The sequence below is a fragment of the Tenebrio molitor genome, chromosome 4 (genome assembly GCF_963966145.1).
Source record: "Tenebrio molitor chromosome 4, icTenMoli1.1, whole genome shotgun sequence".
In the NCBI taxonomy this organism is placed as follows: domain Eukaryota; kingdom Metazoa; phylum Arthropoda; class Insecta; order Coleoptera; family Tenebrionidae; genus Tenebrio; species Tenebrio molitor.
The window spans coordinates 8,998,969-9,018,264 of record NC_091049.1 but is presented as its reverse complement, the minus strand read 5'-3'; the positions used below and the strand labels follow the sequence as shown (position 1 = coordinate 9,018,264).

At 36.2% G+C, this 19,296-nt stretch overlaps 2 long non-coding RNA genes across 2 annotated transcripts; one reads left to right on the top strand and one right to left on the bottom strand.

Annotated features, from left to right (window-relative positions):
- Positions 1 to 15,191: 15,191 nt before the first annotated feature.
- Positions 15,192 to 16,749, bottom strand: LOC138128059 (uncharacterized). Its single transcript, XR_011158511.1, has 3 exons — positions 15,609 to 16,749; positions 15,332 to 15,544; positions 15,192 to 15,275 (listed from the first exon to the last, which is right to left on the bottom strand). It is a non-coding gene; the product is annotated as an uncharacterized lncRNA (long non-coding RNA).
- A 349-nt stretch (positions 16,750 to 17,098) lies between these two features.
- Positions 17,099 to 18,972, top strand: LOC138128058 (uncharacterized). Its single transcript, XR_011158510.1, has 2 exons — positions 17,099 to 17,280; positions 17,338 to 18,972. It is a non-coding gene; the product is annotated as an uncharacterized lncRNA (long non-coding RNA).
- Positions 18,973 to 19,296: the final 324 nt, after the last annotated feature.

The window sequence follows — 19,296 nt, the reverse complement described above, 5'->3', positions numbered from 1 at the left end:
GCGGCACAGTCCCATCAGCCTTGAGCAGCATTTCCCTACACATGTTGCAACCTCCATACTTATTTAAAAGCGATCTGCCAATGAAGCCAGCAATGTAGGCCAAGGTGGCTTTTGCAACACGCGATTTTCGATGATGCAGTTGCAACGTTGAAAAGTCAATGGTGGAGGTGCTGGAGGTGCTGGAGGTGCTGGCTTCAGACTCAATGGCAGATATTCCCGCAATTTCTTCGCCCGTCACGAAACATCTGAGTGCATCCAACGCTCCTGATGATTCATCTGGTTCACAATTGGCACCAGGCGAGTGACGTGCAAAAAAATTGTTAACCAATAACGTCTTGAATGACGCTGTAAAAGTTGCGACATCTGGAGATCTGTTATGCCGTCCATGCCCTCTAATGCTAGAGAAAAAATTCTCCAGGCAATCCTGGTTAACAGCACGAGGCAAAATATACTGTCCTCTTCCTATGAGCTTCAGCTTTAGATGAATAAAGCCTTGTAAGGTTTTAATTAAATTGACGATGGATGGAATTTTGATAAATTTCTTCTTGTTGCTGCTATTATAGCTGACCTCCAAAAAGTTTCATGTTCTGAATTTTGCGACATCCCGCCTTTCAGGGGTTTGCCTTGTGGTGCTAATTTTGTATTCCCATTCAGACTATCAAATAATTCATCCATAAATAGAATGAAGTCAGCCGTATGTTCAGCCTCTTCTGGCAGGTTGTATTCAGTTTTTGTATCTAAAATTATACACAAATTATAACATAAACATTGGTACAACAAGAAAAACACTAACCCCATTTGCAAAGACGCTTCATCAAACCACCAACGGTATGGCTGAACACCTGGGCCATCAGTTTCACTTTCATTTTATTCATTTTGTTCAAATATATATGAGCACCTGTTAACTTTGGGCATAGTCTGATAACTTCCATCGAATCTAAAAGATACAATTTTTCGATGTGATGCCACTGGGCAATTTTCTTTTGCCCATTTTGTTTGAAGTGTAGATTCTTGGTCAAAAGATTATTGCGTATGCCCTTAAATAGATGTGGCACATCATACAAGGGAATTATATCCATCCCATTTATTTCAAACCCCCTGTAAATGTTTTCTCTCAAATTTCTTCTGCATTTTTCATCGGTATCTTTTAATAATGCATTAATAGCAGCTTGATTTGACCCTCCCTGATCACAAATCGTCGCTACCACTTCTAAGCCTATTTCTTGAGCCTTTTTTATGACTTCCACTAATAACGATTTTAGTTTAAGAGTCTTTATTGGGCCATGACTAAACGTAAAACTTATTGCTTGTTTCCACTGCCGATGAATTCCTTTCAGCATAAAAACATTCGCATACTCAGCAATTGCAGGTGTTCGATTGTTATGCCCATAGTCCTCTACACCCTCAATACAATGAGTTCTTTTATTATAGGATAACAAGGGCCTAATTGAGACCTCATCAAAAACCACGGCACAAAGACGGTCATTTGCAACCTTGATGTTGTTAACGGTGGCCTTTAAACTCTCCCAAATTTTTGTGTTTATTCCAGGACCGTATGGAATTCTATTTAACAAATTAGATAGTGTCCTCCTTGAGGGTAGCGAAAAAATGGATGACAATAATCTATATCCCTTGGGACTTGTCTTGTACAGTGACAGAGCCAGCAGTTTATCATTCAGAGTAAAACGACGTGCATATGGATTTTGTTTCTGTGTCCTGACTTGTTGCAAAATAAAATTGTAGGTAGTTTCATTCACACAGTCAATGAGTGTGTTGAAACTACTGCATGTTACCTACTGCTACCTTTTCTGCATTTCGCAACCTACCTCTAAGACTTCGAATTGAATGTTGAAGGGTAGCAGTCCTTCGACCCCATTCGCCAATCAACTTGTAAAATTTCTTACAACGTGGAGTAAGATCTTGCTGACGACTTACATTCACCTTTTGCAGGATTCCTCGTCTTTTTGATTTAGCTAAAACAGAAATAAAGATGATGCAAGAGGTACTAAAAAGGTTCTGGTAGCTCCCTGGCGGTGTGCGGTAAATTTAATTCATATGGAGTAAATTTAATTTGTATTTAAAAACAACAGTTTTAAAGCGTATTTACCTGTTACCAAGGCGATCTACATTTACCAGGCCAAGACACTGACCAAAGGCAGTGTGCTATGGAATGGCCTACCACAGTCTGACAACATTGCTTCACCAACATTTAGTGAAAAAAATCGAAATCCACTAAACCTGTCATTGTATTTACATTTGTCAAATATGAGTGATCTAATTTTACGACAGTTCAAAAATGCGTAATCGCACATATAGTTTAAAACCACCTTAGGCACAGAACAATAACGGTGCTCATTACTGATAATATTTCAGATGCTCTGCTGTGTTCCAGACTATTGAAACAAGTTTGGTTATAAACTAACGCGAGGTGGGCATTTCCAACTTAAATATAACAATTTGTTCTCCCCATTGCCTAAATCCCATCCCATTTCTTGTAACTTGCTTCCCAGTCTCATTTCAAATTCGTTTTTAAAACCAAAAGATTTTCTCCAGTGATTGTGTCGTCATTACTAAATTTTGATTATTTTTTCCCAAAGTGTAATTTCTTCGTAATTAGAAGTTATTAGCACCGCGTTTGGCACAAGTCGCTTCATTTTGTCCCCATTGATAACTGTTCCGCTAAAATCTTTAGCACAAGCATGGCTACTTTTGCGAATTCATCACTCTTCGATTTTTAAAATCGCTTTCCAAATTGGCTTCGTTTCCTCATTTGATGGAAACTTAAATAAAAGCATTTAGCTACCTACGTAATTTGAAGAAGACGCATAATTTGAGTTGCAATTTGGTACGCAACACTTAATGACATTTTTAATTCAGTTTGATGAATTTGACCAAGGACTTGTCAAAATTTATTTTAAATGTCGAATTCGTTTCAAAATTTTTGAAACACCGTAGGTCATGGAATGGCCTACCAGGGAATGTGGCAACACAGCCAGTGTCCTGGCCTGTAACTTGAGACCGCCTTGCTGTTACTGAATCAATTTTGACTTCTTGTTTCACTGGCGTTTCCATCACTGCACATATTGATGTTGGCAACAATGCTTCTTCATGTAAACATTCACTTTTTGATGTGCTTGCACAAGGCTCTTGTCCAACCTGTTGATATTCTCTAAATTTTGATGAGTGTTGAGGTCCAGGAGTTATTTTGATGAACAGAAATAACCGGACAAAGGACTCAATATGATATTTTTATTATATAGAGGTGACAAAACGAAAAACATACATAAAATAACAAGGATTCAATATATCCTAGTAACAAAAACAAAACACAACTGGCGCACCCCATTTGAAAGTTTTTAAATACTAACACTTCCCCTAAAACGTCAAATTTACTGTTAAGCCAATTTTGTCCCGTAATCTTCGAAATTGTGTGCTCGGGATCGGTTTTGTTAGCAAATCAGCAACTTGGTCCTTACTGGCGATGTGTTCAATGATCAATTTTCCTTCTTCGACCAGCTCCCGAACGAAATGGGCACGAACATCAATGTGTTTTGATCTCTTGTGAAAAATAGGGTTCTTCGCAAGCTTTATGGCGCTTGCATTGTCGACCTGAAGAACAGGAGTTGCATCAAATGGAGCGATCTCATTAAATAGTCGTGTAAGCCAAACAACATCCTTGGCGGCTTCACTAGCAGCCACATACTCAGCCTCCGTAGTCGACAAGGACACGCTCTGCTGACGCCTGCTTGCCCAAACAATGGCTCCGCCACTGTACTTGAAAACTATTCCGCTGACAGATCATCGAGTGTCTGGATCACTGGCAAAATCTGAATCGCTGTAAGCTTCGAGCTGAGCATTTCCGAGAGCATCGTATCGAATTCCAAGCGCACTTGTGCCTTGTAGATACTTAAAAATGCGCTTGACTGCTGACCAGTGGCGTTCTTTCGGTTTTTCAAGAAACCTTGATACATAGGCAACGGCGAAAGCAATGTCAGGTCGTGTCGCAACAGCCAAGTACATTAAACAGCCCACAGCTTCTCGATACGGTGCACTAGTAGAGGTAGATTCTTCTGTGATGCCCAGAGGCTCGCATTTCTCAATTGGGGTTGACACGGGGTTTGCTGAGTCCATGCGAAACCGACGCAAGACGTCCTCAATGTACCTCTTCTGTGTGATGTGAATGGTCCCATCGATCGATCGTTCGATCTGGACGTTCAGAAAACAACCGAGAGTGTCGACTGTAATTTGAAACTCCTCCTTCAGTTTGTCCAGGAATATGTTGATACTCTGTCTGTTTGTTGCAGCCACAATCCCATCATCTACATACAGAACCAAGATGATTTTGTCGTTCCCGGTTATACGGAAATACAGGCAGGGATCAGCTGTGCTTTCCTGAAACTCAAGATTCATTAAAACATCTTTAAATCGTTTGTTCCAACATCTCGGAGACTGTTTGAGGCCATGGAGACTTCTCAATAACTTGCAAACACGTTGACTTCCATCATTGTATCCCTCTGGTTGCTCCATATAAATTTCTTCATCAATGAAACCATGTAAAAATGCGGTTTTTACATCAAACTGCGATAACTCGAGTTTTTCATCTGCAGCTATACTCAGTACAGCTCGAATTGTGTCGAAACGTGCTACTGGACTGAAGGTTTCTGTATAATCAATTCCTTCTCGTTGCGAAAAACCACGAACAACCAGACGAGCTTTGAATCGAATAACTTCACCAACAACATTGCGTTTTTTTCGATAAACCCAACGATTAGAAATAGCTTTCCGTCCTTCAGGTAAGTTGTGAGGTTCCCACGTTGAATTTTCTTCCAAAGATGCCATCTCTTCATTCATCGCAGTTCTCCAACGTGACGCCTCATCTGAGGTTACAGCTTCTGCGAAGTTTCGGGGTTCGTCACTTTCAATAATCATCATTTCAACAAGTCGTTTCGGTGTCTTCAAAAACCTTCGATCACGAAGTGTCATGCCAGCAGATGGAAGTCTCGGAATCGGGACCTCATCTTCGTTTGACTCATTCGATGCAGACGATGATTCACCGGCTGTTGCATCGGCAGTTACTATTGGTTCGTTAGCTTCTTGATTCGGCAAAACCTCTTGTGACTCAACAGGGAACAAAGTCAAAAGCTTCCCCGTGTTCTCAGGCTCAAAAACAACATTTCTGCTCCGAACCACTCGGTTTTCCGTTTTGTGCCACACTCGAAAACCTTCGATATCTTCTGAATATCCGACAAAGATACCCCGCTTCCCTTTTGGGTCCCACTTCTTGCGTTTGTCCTTGGGAACATGGACATAACAAGAAGTCCCGAAGACATGAAATTTGTCCAAATGTGTGCTCTTACCAACAAAAAGCTCAAGCGGTGTTTTGCCTTCAATACGACTGGGTCCAGTATGATTTAAAGTGTAAACCACAGTATTGACCGCTTCCGCCCATAGAAACTTAGGCAAGTTTTTCGCCAAAAGCAATGTTCGAGCCATTTCGGTGATTGTTCTGTTCGACCTCTCAGCACAGCCATTTTGTTGTGGGGTGTAAGGATTTGTTACAACAAGTTTTACTCCGTTTAATGACATGAGCTTTTGCATGGTAGAGTTATCAAACTCGGTCCCTCCATCGCACTGAAAAATCTTCATTTGTCGTCCACAATGATTCTCGACCAGCTTCAGCACTTCTTCTACCTTCGATGACGTCTCGGACTTTTCCTTGAGAAAATACACCATCCGATATCTTGAAAAATCACATGTGATGCACAAGAAATACTTTGCTCCGCTTAAAGAAGCACATTCCATAGGGCCACAAATCAGCATGCATAATTGCACCTGGTTCTAATGCACGCTGCTTTCTTTCCAGAAATATGTTGGAATGTTGCTTCCCCTCGACACAAGCTCCGCAAAAACTATCCTCGTCTACGAAGTCGATCTTATAATCTCCCAGGAGCTTCCTCACATGACGCTTATTCTGGTGTCCTAATCTCTCATGCCAGATCTGCAACGTGTCCTTCGATGAAGCTGTGTTTGCTTCACTGAAAACTAATAATTCAGGATTAACAATGCGGATAATCATTTTAAACAGATGCCCAGAACGAGCACCACGAGCCTTGACAACATCGTCTCGAATGAATTTGCACTCTTCACTGTTTGATGTAAACGACATCCCTTTGTCTACTGCTGATATGACTGAGAACAAATTTCTTCGAGCTTGAGGTACATATAACACGTTCTCCATATGGCAAGGTTTCCAGCAGCCATAAACAAGGGCCTCGAAATGTATTATCCCTTTTCCGAGTGCATCCATCGTAGATTTGTTGCCGATGTGTACTTTGATAGGCACTTCAAAGAACTTCAAAGCAGAAAACCATTCCTTTCGATGTGTCACATGATCTGTTGCTCCGGAGTCTGCTATCCATACGTCGTCTTGTTCTGCATTCAGTGTCTCACAGATGAATGCCTCGTCCTTGGACTCGTCTTTGGATGCGGTCGAACTTGACTTTCTCTTCTTACAATTACGACGTATGTGTCCAATATTCCCACAGAAATAGCATCGAATTCTGGAGACTTTATTCCCATTATAATTACTTGTTTTTTTTTGTTTCCGTAGAAGGGTTCTGATTACTCCTTTGGCCGCGTTCATTTTTGCCTTGCATTTTCGCTTTACTTGCAAAAAGAGCGACTAGGTCATCCTGTTTCTCGGCACGTTGTTGACGACGCTTTTCTTCCGATGTCAGTACTTCGATAAGATTGTTTACCGTTTGTTGACTTTCTGGTCGAGCCCACCATGCCTGTCGAAGACCTTCAAACTCATCAGGAAGCGAGTCCAGCAATTTGACCATGAGCGACGACTCATCTGGCTTTACATTCAACTGTTGCATGCGCAAAACAAGTCCCTCGAATTTGGCAATATGCGTCACGATATCATCGGTCAATGTTTTCATAAAACTGAAGAACTCCGCTTGCACGGTATGTGCGGCTTGTTTTGTTTGTTGCTCAAAAACACTATGTAACTTTAGCCACATGTCTCTTGCTTTTTCGCAAGTTATCAATAACGCCATTACCTTCGACTCAACAGTTTTAACGATGACCTGACTCGCTGAACGATCCGCCTTGTCCCATGTCTTCAGCTTTGTTTCGTGTGCCGCTCGTGCCTCGGGAGACTCGCCTTGTTCCGCCAACTCTGGCTCCAACAATTCACCAGTGCATACTTCGTAGGCGCCCTCGATTCCTCGAAGCAAGTTCTTGACAGCGAACTTCCAGATGTGCCAATTTTCAGCACCTCTCAGTTTCTCGATTCCGTGAAACTCCATACTGTTGCTTCAAATCCAGCGAACAAAAGAAAACAGCAATCCGTCGACCGCGCTAACAATCCACGCTTCCTCGACACCGTTCGCTCCAGCAACAAGAATCACTTCTTCACGAGGAACCACGCTCTGCTACCATGTTGAGGTCCAGGAGTTATTTTGATGAACAGAAATAACCGGACAAAGGACTCAATATGATATTTTTATTATATAGAGGTGACAAAACGAAAAACATACATAAAATAACAAGGATTCAATATATCCTAGTAACAAAAACAAAACACAACTGGCGCACCCCATTTGAAAGTTTTTAAATACTAGTTCCATTGGTTGTAATGTGATGTCCTTAACGTTCAGCGGTTCAACATCACTCGTTTCTTGTACTTTAGCAAAATAAGAAAATAAATAGATAGTAAAATGATGATTTCGTTTTCATCTTAAAGTATTATAGGACTCTAAAGATGTACTTTTTGTTCTATCGTAAGTCCCCGGATTGAGTTCAAAAGAGGAAAACCATTTTTATTTTTGATTTTACGCGAAAACTTCAGAGGAATACAATTTTTTTATTCATTTGAAACCCCCATTTCTGTTATTAAAAAGTCTTCTTCAACACAGAGGAAGACGTAACATTAAAATAAAAGAAAATGCAGAAAAAATATATATTTTTTTTAAAGAAATCAAACGATAATTGAATGTACAAGTATTCTATTAACTCTCCGCCGTTTTCTCCACATAATTCAACCCTACATCGAAGTTTAAGCTTCTGAACACCCATGCATAAGTACATAAGTGTTGGGAAATTATTCATTAAGTTTTGTAATTATGTGACGAAAACCGGTCCAACACTGGATTAAATAAATTCTTTGTTCTAAAGACAACATTTTGAAAAAAGTAATAAAAATAATAAAAAACGAGGCCAATTGTAATAAAATGTATAACATAAAAATTAATTACCTAAGGGCCAGTTTCATAATAAACTTAAAGTCGACTTCAGCTTAAACTGACTTTAATGGATTGTTGCAACAATATGTTTCTATGGTAAATGGTAAACTTTAATGTTAAAGTAACTTTAGGCTGATTATGAAATTGGGGGTAAGTCCAAATTTTAACAGAAAATGTTACTTTAAGGATGCAGTACAATATCAATACTGAGATTTTAATGACACAAATGGGGGTTTCAAATGAAGCAAAAAATGTTATTCCTCTGAAGTTTTTGCGTAAAATCAAAAATATTTATTTTTTCCTCTTGTGAACCCAATCCGGGGACATACGGTATAAATGATCCGAAAACCGTCACTTTAGAAGCCAGTATAAAAAATACATATACCGGGACATTTTTTTAACTCTGAACATAGTCAATATTTATTCCCTATGTTCAATTTTAACAATGGTTGCAATTGCCCCGAGTAAAGCGAAATCGAAGTACGAGTACTTTATTTTGACCAATTTCAATATTTTGAAATCGTCATAAACACATCATTTCTTTACAAGTCACTTTACTACAAGACAATTGAATAACTGTCCACTTTTTTTCCGTCTTTTGCTCATGTCGCAGTCACGTCCAGATATCTGATGGATTTATGGACTTGTTTTGCCAAACAAACCTTTACGAATTTCGAGAAAGGGTTGGACCGAGTTATATTTTTTATGACCCATTTGTCACCACCGGTTGCCTGAGGGCCTAATCTGAAGTATTATCTGTATTTCTCTATTTCATAATAATTATTGGGTCCTTTCAGTATTTTAAAGCCGGACCAAATTAGTCGAATGCGAAAGCGAATGTAACACAGCACAGTGAACAATAGTGTGTGTAAGATGTTTTTTCAAAGTGGTTGTTTGGTGCCATTATTCCTGGAGTCGAAGGAGTGATCCATCACTGCCCAGCTGTCAAACCCAGCCGTCTTATCCCGTTAATTAGGTACCCCGTTTTCTTTGTATTCCGTTTAAAATACGCCATGTCCAGGGTGTGAGAGTATTGCTTTTATTTATGTCTACTTATTGTCTACATGTTACGGACTTTTCGTTTCCTATACCTATGTTTTTATTTCATAATTCTTTTCGAATCATCTAAATACACTGACCGACACAAAAAACGACTCACTTTGAATTTTAAGTACCTAATTCATTGTCTTGAGATTTTTTTTTTTGGTATCATGTTGTATTGATAAGTGCTATTTAGGTTATTCTTTGCCAAAGAATATCCGACAAACAAAACATTAAACACAGGAAATAAGATTTTAATGAAAAATGATAAAAGCTATTTTTAGAAAAAAATTGTAGTTTATTTAACGAGTTCGTGTGTAATTTGGGCTTTTTTTGGCATGAGTGGACCAGTTTAAAACTCGAGTGAAACGAGAGTTTTAAAGGACCGCGAGTGCCAAAAAAAGCCCAAATTACACAAGAACGAGTTGAATACAACGTTTTTTTGTTCGACGAGCCCCCCAAGCTCCAAATCGCTGAAAATTATTAAAATTAGCTTGACGTTTCGTTTTGACAAGTTGTCAAATTTATCAAAATCCATTCACACAGGAGAAAATTATTAAATTCTGACAGTGTCGAACAAAAAAATTATGTTATGAAAAATTGTTAAAATTTGAACAGTATTTTGAATTAGTATCTCGTATTGTCAAATTAAATCTTTTAACGCGTAAAACAACCGACAAAAACACAACATGGAAGTGGCGCAAACTTTTCAATAATTTATTGAAACAAAACAATTCGGTTGCCATGGTGACCAAACCTCTCCCGATCAATGAAAATATCCCAATTTAACCATTATAAAAAAAAAATAAGCACAAATATAATTTCAAGATATTTCAATATATTTTCCAGATTCCGCATTATTATCGGAAATTTTCGCATTGTAAATTAAAAATGTTATTTAATAAAGATTATTTATTCCATTTCAAGATTATTTATTAAAAAATCATAATGAGTCGCTTTTTGTGCCGGTCAGAGTAGCTGAACATTCAAATGCAAGTATTATTGTATGAATGACAAATTGATGTTTATACATTTTTTTCGTATAGAACAAATTTTCTGGTAGATAGACAAAATTGGAGAAAAATTGCCCCCCCTCCCCCTAAGTAAAATTCTTTATCCGCGCCTGAACATAGGGAATAAGTATGGGCTATGTTCAATGTTAAAAAAATGTCCCGGTATATTAACGCACTGTATCAGTACTCACCACCCAAATGTAGAGTGGGTACAGCATTTTTACGAAGTCCTCGTAAAGTACCCTCTACAATAAATTCTCTCGCGAAATGGATGTTGCACACGTAACATCTCCCATAAATTTCTGCTGCTGTCAAACATTGAAGACGAGCTGACTTTATGTTCTCGATCCATCGTTGACATAAATCGGGATCTTTGGGAAAACGATGTCTTTTGCTTGCTTGGTTATTACATCCAGGAACGCAACACTTATTTTTGTATTTTATCTCTTTCATTTCCATCTCAATATTCAACTTGCACAATACTATTAATGACTCGAAAATGATACCAGTCAACACTGAATCACAGAACCACGCATTCTACCTTGCCCTAAACGGAACAAAACGAAAATAACGCTAAAGATTTGAACAATATCGAACTTAAATTCACAATTCTGGGAATTACCAAACAAATGATTTTCAGTCGGTATAATCAAAGACAATTGTTACCAACTCTTACTGTACAGCGCCCTCCCACGACTGCGGGGGCAACTTCTAGTCAAGTTTCACACCTAAAAATTTTATTTGCGATATTCACAGACAATTAAACTATAGTAAGACTGTCAAGTGGGATTACATTTTCGGAGACGCGCTCAAGTGGCGCTGCCCTAGCGTTAGGCCAAACTAATGTATAACAAGTTGCATATCTGACTAGTTTCTGTATACCTAGTTGCCTATTTTTTTTCAATTTGATTTAAATTGATACTTATTTAAAAAAAAATAAAAACGACTAATTAAGAATTAAACATTTTAATACAAATTCTAACATATACAACAAATTAGTAGTTCATTAAACGAGTTTGTGTGTAAATTGGGATTTTTTGGGCATGAGTGGGCTAGTTTAAAAGGCGAGTGAAACTGAATTGAGGGGTAGCATTAGTTCAATAGTTTGATTTTGCGTTAACTTTTAAAATTTCTGGAGATAATTTAAGAATCGTGCAAAAGATTTTTTAATTTTGAAATTGTTTTTCGCTGATATCGGTCCATATAATAAATGTTTCTACCTTTTGAAGTAAGACTACTAACTTTCTTGCATTCAAGTACTTGCCACAAGGAAGGATTAGATTCTCTACAGTGGGATTTTCAGTAATCGTAGAATTTTCAATTTGTTCAGCTGGTCTAACATTGTTTATTGAAGTTTGTTTCTCTTCACGAAGAAAAATCGACGGCAGGGCGTATTTATGGAGTTTTGTTTTTTGAGTAAAGAAATTGTTGCTAAAATGTTTCTCGCAAATAAAGGCATTATCTGTTTTGAAGGGTGGTGCAACATTTACCTAAAGCTTCTATCCATCGTTTCCTTTGTTCTTCTAATTTTTGAAATTTAAAATGTTTATTTTTTATCGCCGATTTTGTTGTTTACAAAGCATTTATGTTTAATTTTTCCCATATCCAAATAAATAAAATAAAAATTTCGATCTGAAAAACCATATTTCGTACCTTTTCAAAAAGAAAAAGATAACTTACCAAATAAAAAGATAACGAAAAATTATCTGAAGATACTGGTTTGGAGTAATTTATTTTGTAGAACAATTTATAAAATTCATTGACTAAACCTTGGCAGAAATTAGAAAATTCAAAATTACTGATGACATTATTAATTAATATTCAAATCAACATTCCTTTTTAAACGGAAATTCCCGATCGGATTAACGAGTAAATTCGGTAATTTAGTTTGGCCTAACGCTAGAGCAGCGCTAGTATTGTCAGTGTCTCCCATGTTTTATACTGGTTTTGAAAGTCTTAATTCTGTTGATGGTCTGTGGCGATATTCCCATTTAAGTTTCCTATCTAAGGATATGTGATTTGTGATAACCATGGCCAACTGTATCAAAACGCTAAGCGCTTATTATGGCCATAGATAAAGAAGGTTTAGATGGTAATCTACTGTGGTGTCAAATGGAACTAACTTCAGCGCCCCACAGCGGATGTGGGCGAGGGTAACCGACATAAGCGGGAAATTTAAATATGTCAAATTACTTTTTGACTATAGTTACAGGCTTATTCACGAAGAATAAAGAACCCGACCAAATTTTTAATCCATCCAACATTGGTGCATCAAAAACTTAGTCGGGCTCTTTATTCCTCGTGAATAACCCTGTATTGTCTACACAATTTTAAAAAGTATAAAAACCAGTGAAAATATTTTGCAGATAGAGGATTATGAAAAAAAAAATTTTTTTTAAAACTATGTATTATATATAATTAATAAATACATTTTCACTAGTTTATGTTGATTTTCTACAGATAATTAACAAGAAACAAATTTTATGTTTTTTTTTTTATTTAAACATATTTACAAAAGGATTGAAAGCAATAAAAAAATAAGGTGGCCGTTAATAGGTAGGTATGTACTAATAAATTTGGTGTGAAAGAACGAAATACAAGCGATGTTAGCGCTTAGACTTTTTAAAGGTTTTCTTTAAATATTTATTTCTGGCTTCCAACTTAATAGGATCAATAAAAGTTTTATTTGGTTCATGTCGTAAATACCTGACGAATTTTTCGTCCTTTCCAACCAATACCTTATTAACAGATTTACACCAGTAATATAATATACACCTTATAATTGAAGTGGCAACTAAATCACCGATGTGTGTGTGATCTACACAATTAAGCACAATAAAATTAACTTCTTTTAAAATTACATGTTTCAACATGGCAAACAAATTATTTTTGTGGCAATTCCTGGGAATTAAGTAAAAAAGCCTTGACAATGACTGGCTTATCGCAAAACACAAATAGCTACCAGGTTTGACCAAATTGCAGTTTGCATATTGCCTTGCCTCGATCACTCCTAGATCAACATCGCCATCGGAATGCAACAATACATTTTTACAATTTTGGCAATTGCTAGTAGATTTTAAAACTTTTCTGGCGACAAAACCAGCTACATACGCGATAGTTGATTTGGCTACTCTACTTTTTTTTACACGTAACACAGTGGCTGGTACATTTGCAGGATGTTCATAATCGTCCAAACGACGAACCCCAGCAATGCATTCGCCAGTTATAAAACATCTTAAATTATCTAAGGCCCCTGCGCTATAGTCATCTTCACAATTGGAGCTAGGTGAATGACTGGTCATAAAATTATTTAGTAACAATGACTTAAATGACGTAATAAAATGAAATACGTCAGGAGAAGTATTCCTCGCTCCATGTGCTCTTACGCTGCCAAAAAAATTTTCCAAACAATCTTGATTTAATGCTCTGGGTAGGATAAAATTATTTTTTTTAAGAAGAAGTTTTTTCAAGTAAATAAATGCCCGAAGCGTTTTTATGAGGTTTAACAATGACGGAGGTCTAACAAATTTCTTCTTACTTCCATTCCAGAACTTCATTTTCTTTATGATTCCAATAGATTCTTGCCAAAATTCCTCATGTCCTGATGTTCTGGTCACTGCCCCTTTCATGGGTTTATGCGATGGTGCAATCTTGGAATTTCCATTCAAACTGTCAAATAATTTGTCTATGAATAAAATGAAATCTCCTGTATCCACAGCTTCTTTTTCTAATCGATACTCAGAGTCAATATCTGCAATTGAAATATTAAAAAATCAAAGAACCTTGTGAACAATATCACTCTTACCCCACTGTGAAATACGCTTAATTAATGAACCAACTTGATGACTAAACACTTGGGCCATCAGTGATACTTTCATTTTGTTCATTTTCTTGGGAAAAATGTGGGCATCAGTTAATTTAGCGCACAATGTTGTTTCATCCATAGTATCTAACATGTAAAACTGTTCTATGTGCCTCCATTTTGCCACTTTTGTGGTTCCATTTAGTTCAAAATGTAAATCTTTACTAAGCAAGTTATTTCGGATTCCTTTGAAAAGATGAGGTACATCATAAATTGGGATTATCTCAACTCCATTAACAAGGAAACCAAAATACTTATTTTCAACACCTGCCCTCAAACAGTTTTCATTTGTTTCCTTCAGTAGGGCATTAATAGCTGCTTGATTGGAGCTGCCTTGGTCACAAACTGTGGCTACTACTTCCAGACCTATATTTTGGCATGAAGTAATAACTTTTGTAATCATATCCTTAAGTTGGAGCTGTTTTGTGGGACCACTGCTAAATGTAAAGGAAAAGGGTTGCTTCCATTGCCTACATATTCCTTTAATCATGAAAATGTTTGCATAATTTGCTATAGTGGGAGATCTTTTATCGCCAAAATCTTGTAAGCCATCGACGCAGTCATGTTTTCTGTTATATGATAACAGCGAAGACAAAGATATTTCATCGTATACAACTGCACACAGTTTATCATTAGGATTTTTCAGTTTTGACACTGTCATTTTTAAACTGTTAACAATGTGATTGTTTATTCCGGGACGCAATGGGATATTAGTCAATAAATTTGTCAAAGTTTTTCTAGATGGCAAGCAAAAAATTTTTGAAAGCAACCGATAGCCTTTTCCACTTGCTTTTAATAAGGTTAAAGATAATATTTTTTCATTTAAAGTGAATCTTCTGGCTTTTGGTCTTAATTTTTGATTCCTAACTTGTTGCATGATGAAAGTATATGTAGAGCTGTTAACATGTTCTAGTAAATTTGCAAAGCTTTTGCTATTTGCTACCTTCTCAGCATTAGCTAATCTTGTTTGAAGATTTTTCACTTTATGCTGCACTCTTGCTGTTCTACGTCCCCATTCGGTCGCCATATTATACAACTTTTTACATTTTGGGGTCAAATTTTTTTCTCGAGTCACATCTACATACGACAGAATTCCTCGACGTTTTTTGTCTAAATAATATTGAGATTGTTAATATACTAGCATTACGAACAGGAATATTATTTACGTGACAAATGAGGCGTTTTTGCAGAGGTGAATTCTTTTACTTCTGAAGTCGTCGTCGGTAAATCAGCAACTTGGTTACACCCCTCATCATCACTGGGCTGTATACTAGTGCATGAAGCAGACACTTCCTGTAGCATGCCACCTTCCACCATCTCCACATTATCTTCTTCAGAAAGCACTTCCACTTCCATTACATTATCTTCTTCAGAAAGCACTTTAATAAAGCATCCACAACAATTAACATATTTAGCAATTATTTAAAACACCTATTTACTAACCCGATAAACACAATGTGGGAACAGCATCTCTACTAAGCCCCCTTCTTGTTCCTGGTACCAGATACTCTTGTGCAAAATGTCTATTACACACATAAAATGAAGAATATATTTGTTCCGGATGTAATTCCCTTAGACGTGGCTCTTTAATGTTTTCCACCCACTTTTTTAATAGATCCACGTTTTTGGGAAAACGATGTCTTTTACTCACCCGATCATTACATTTACAATTTAGTACACAACACTTATTTTTATAAATAATGTTTCCTGACTCCATGATAATATTAATGAAAGTACAATAATTAACACACACCGGTCAAAGCACCAACAAAAATAACAAACACCAAGCAAGTTTCGAATCGGTACAAAAAATTATAACAACAGTACACAGTAAACAGTCCTACGTGTATAATCCAAACAATCTTCGACCAGATAGAAATAATAAGTCTTGTCCCAGTTGCACATTTTTAGGAAAGGTAAAATACGGTGCGATCAATTAAAAAATAAATCGAGTCGGCGTGTTACCTATGGCAACCCATGCTATAGCATAGGCCCCAAAGCAAACTCGATTTATTTTTTAAATGATCGCTCGGTATTTTATTGTAGAGTTTTCAAGAAATTCTTTTCCGCACTGCACATTTTTTTCTATACTGATATTTCTGCTAATATGGTTCATTACCAGTAAATTTTAATTTGCACGATAAATTATTTTTCAATAGACTCATCTCATCCATAAATTTTCATTTGAGATCAATAAAAACTTCAGTAAATTCAAAATAAACAAACCACCTTGATAACTGTTGAATTCAAATAATTTAAACGTGAAACACAGAACGGTTAACAGTGATACCAATATAACCAGGCAACCAGAAGTACCAATGTCAAACCAAAATTCCCCTATACGTTAAAAATTAATGAATAAAATCCTTGTGAAAAAACCAACACATATTTATAAATAAATGTGATTTATTTTATTATTAATTTACAGAAGATAATTGTAATTAAATACGTTAATTTAACAAATTGTCTTCATTCTGTACAGATTTCTGTTACGAACAAATGTGTTGAGCGCCATCTAGTGGATGCAGGGGTAACTATTAGCCAAGTGTGGAATCTCTTACAAATAATTCCGGTTACCTCCATTTAACCAGGGGTAGGGCACTCTAATAGACGACCTTGAATCAAGTTTAATATTTTGCGGCAACTACAGATGGCGCTCAGATCAGAAAAAAATTAAAAAATTTGCTACTACCAACACAATTTAGTAATTCCTACGGTTGGTCATCCTGGATAAATCCCCAATCGCATTCACTTTCCTAGTAATTCCCAGAAAAGTGTTGCGAGGCATGACGCAATTTAGTGGAAAGTGGAAAAATACATGTAGATTTTGTGTTTTTGTGTTCAATTTTTAAGTACTTTTGGACAATTTGTAAAAAAATGAAGCCGTGTTGTGTACCCGGATGTGAAAATATTCCAAAGCGCAGGTAGGCTGTAAAAATTAAATTTTTAAACTTTGATAATAATCAATCAATGTTTACGAAAAATCAAAATTTATATTTAATTATTTATATTATGTTTGTTTCTCAGGCGTTAAGGAATCTTCCAAGACAGAAGACTGCTTCAGTCACCTTCAGGAAGAATATAAATATGTATGTTACTCCTGAAAAAATAAAAGGTAGGTCTGTTTTTATGTTATAGTTCAAATACCTAATTGATACTTATTTTAATTTAGATGCGCTTCGAGCTTTACCTCGTACCATCATTGGGCATTCTCCTGAATCCTGGTCTGTGGAAGAGCCAGAAAAGACATATCCAGCGATCAAATTAATTTGTAATCGAGTTATCCATGAATCCGAAATCGTATGTCGTTTCTTGAACAAAAAACAAAGGTTAGATCTGGACATATCAATCTAAAAGACATACGGATTCAAATCCATGGATGACTCGATTACAAATTAATTTGATCGCTCTTTACTTACCACAGACCAAGATGGTGAGGACTTCTTTGTTTACCACTCCCACTCAAAGTAAGAGATGAATCCAATTATCTTTAAAAAAATATTGGAATTTGTATTTATTTTATTTTTTTACGAGTATTGTTTTACTATTGGGGACACGGAAAACTGGGCAGATGTGTCATTCATTGTCAACATTTCTGAACCATACCTTAGCTACTCATAACCAAGCTTAAGTTAATTTGACAGTTTTTTTGAAAATATCAATCATAATGACGGTAAAGGTGCATTTACATTGACACTTTTTGAAATGACAATAACAGACTGCCCAGGATTTCATGTTCCTCATTGTACAATATTGTTTATAAGGAAGCCTTTAAAACACGACGCGTAGCGGAGTGCTTTTAACGTCGCAAGTGCTTTAAAGACCCTTAAAAGTGTATTATACGCTATTTTTTATTATACTTGCACTACAATCTGAAAAATATAACAAGAAAAGTAAATTCAAATACCTTTTCCGAAGTAATCTGTGTCATTAATTGTTGAGATAGAAATGGTCAATTGTTGTTGTTTCGTTCTCCTGTATATTTATTAAAAATTGTGTATAAATGTGTATAATAGGTATGTATTATTATTATTATTCAAAATGTAGGTGAATTTGAAAAAACGGGAAATGACATATGTATTTCGTAATGTAATTTGGGTTTTAAATATTTGTCAATTAATTGTCTACTCGACAGTACCTATCAAATAATTTTTAAACACTTTGTTATTGAATTATTTATTTATATACTGACATACCGTCAAAATATTGTAATATATTTCTAAAAAGCTATTTTCAAACTGATAAACATGAAAAGAAACGTGTCGGGTTTTTTTTGACATTTCCCGTTTTTTTTTTTTTAAATTGAAATACATACAATTAAAACCAGACATCACTTTTGTGTTACGTCAAAATCCAAATGTGTAATTACTGCTTTTTTGACACTGACATTTAAATGATGGCTAGTTTTTTTTTTTGCCGGCCTTTGTACGTACTATCACGATCATAAAATTTTGGACATCAAACTTCTGTCACATTTAAAAAAATTACTCTAAACCATGCTTTATTGAAACTGTCACATGAAAGATGAAATTGTTGTCAATTTGACACCGGTTTAAAATATAATTTTTTAAATATTTTCTCGGTAAATCTGACATTCACATTTTCAAAACTGACACAATCAAAATTGAGGTTATTAATACATAAGGGTCGTTTTAAAATGTATGACAGCACGATGACATTAGTGTCCAAAATTTTTTGATCGCAATATATGTGTATATGTAGAAACGCCTTGTTTTATGCATTCGGTTTGCTCGTATATCAATTTTTGTATTCATACATGTTTTATAATAAATATTGTAACATTTTATTTGACCTTGTTTTGAATTATCACCCTAAAAATTTTTTTGGAAGCAGTGCATAGTACAGGATTCAATTTTGCCGCCTTAGCACGATTACAGGCCTCCAATCAACTTTTTACCGACTCTTCGTAAAACTTTTTTGCGGCAACTATAGATGGCGCCGAAACTTGTTATCCGTTGAATCTGAGAGAGTGGCCAATCTATTCTCTTCTTTATCTAGGCATTTAACTTTCTCATCTAATTATGGCCGTCCCACTCGATGATTTCTCCGTAAGAAAAATTGTTCTTGACATTTAAAAAAATCGTACGTACAGTAGAGACTTCAAGTGACG